Raw genomic sequence first — 1808 nt, 5'->3', positions numbered from 1 at the left:
CATCATAACATCAGTTTTCTCACAATTTAACATACATAATCGTACGTTCATCACAATAATATAAACCCCACTTAGCACACATATGGGTAATCATCAAATTTCTATTTTTCAACACTAGTTCATCGAATTATTAACTAGGGTTGTTCCTAAACATGGATTTCATCACAACAATACTCATAGATTCATCATCCGCTCTAGATTTTTGATTATGGGTGTCCACCATAATCTCAACACATCACCAAATCACAAAATTTAACATACCTTGTGATCCCCACGACTAGGTGATCACGAATTTGTGTTCATGCATCTGGTTCGGGCTGGATTTGACCTTCAATTTGTTGATTTTGGGTGAACTAGGGTTTCACCCATTTTGGTCTCCTGTGGATCGATCCAGAACACACACTGTGTGTGTGTTTTGTTTTAGATTTTTCTTTCTAATAATCCACTTTCTAGCTTGTCCATTTTTGGTCCCTCAACTATTTAAGGTTTATAAAAGGCTTACTTGTTCATGCTTATTTATTGTCTTAAAAGCAGATAGCTAACTAGGTTGATTATTCCTAGTTAATTTAGTGGGTTCCGGGAGTTATAACCTGTTTATTTTAAGTCCCATTAACTCGGGCTCCTTATAACTTTGTTTTCTCAAAACATTTATTATCCTTTTTAACTAATATTAGGATTATTTGTTTAAGTCCTAATATTCACCGGGTTAAATTTACCACTAACAGTATTTTGCCCATTCATTACTATTAACGAGGTTTGTTACCAAACCCGTTTTCGGGGTGTTACAGTTTACTATTTCTTAAGCCCTGCATGTGTAAGTATGAACAAACGCCTCGCTTGCGGTATGCGCATATAATGTACGTGTGTGGGCCCTCAGGGGGCAAAAGTGAAAGTACACTTATTTTAACGTTATTTTACTAATTTCATGAAAATAACAAAAAAAATGGAGGACGGTTAATTATGCATCATGTGGTGGCGTTGATAGCCGAAAGACTAGGGGGTACATGCACTAAGCGGCCTTTGTCCCAATTGCTGAGTGTTATGTGCATTATGTCCAAGGCTTGATGCAAAACTACTATCTTAGCCTTGCTATTGGTGGGATTTAATGAGTATGATGATGAATATGGTTTACTATATAATCATAAAACTTACATAGATATCACAAAAGGGGTTAGGTTAAAAGAGTTCGTGTCCTTTAGTTGACACTTTGGTACTTACCTTAGCTATACTATATTCTAATAGGTACGCTTGTCTAGAAGGTGTATATATAATATTTGTGTTTTTAGCTTAAAACTAATTTGTGTTTGTGTGCAATTTTATTTATTACTTTCTAAGCACGTCAGACGTTGTCGATTTTGAGCCAACATAGTTCAAAGAATCCCTGATCAGGTACCTTTGACAGTAGACCGACACCACAAATTGCATAAACTAAATCGTGTCGGAAAAGCAAATGATGATAATGGTTTACTATAGTCATAAACTAATTCTTGGGTTAACCATTTTCAAAAACCCGTTTTCTGGGAAGAAATCAGCACATATATCGTCGCTGGGACTACATGAGGTAGTATAGTTCTTGTAATTCAGTCGTATACATATCCAATATGATGACTGAGGAGGTATACTGATGTCTGGTAAAATACACATATTTGTCCCGTGTAAATTGTATAATTATTGTATAGTTTTTATTTATTTTATTTAGTTATTAGTAGTATATTATATTAATTTGTGTTTTGTCAGGTGTCCTGGAGCAAATGAAGCAAAAAAGAGTAACAATTAAATGACCAGCTAGTTGGGCAGAGTGGGGTGCC

Source organism: Helianthus annuus, chromosome 12, assembly GCF_002127325.2.
Source record: "Helianthus annuus cultivar XRQ/B chromosome 12, HanXRQr2.0-SUNRISE, whole genome shotgun sequence".
In the NCBI taxonomy this organism is placed as follows: domain Eukaryota; kingdom Viridiplantae; phylum Streptophyta; class Magnoliopsida; order Asterales; family Asteraceae; genus Helianthus; species Helianthus annuus.
This window is presented reverse-complemented; position numbering follows the sequence as displayed.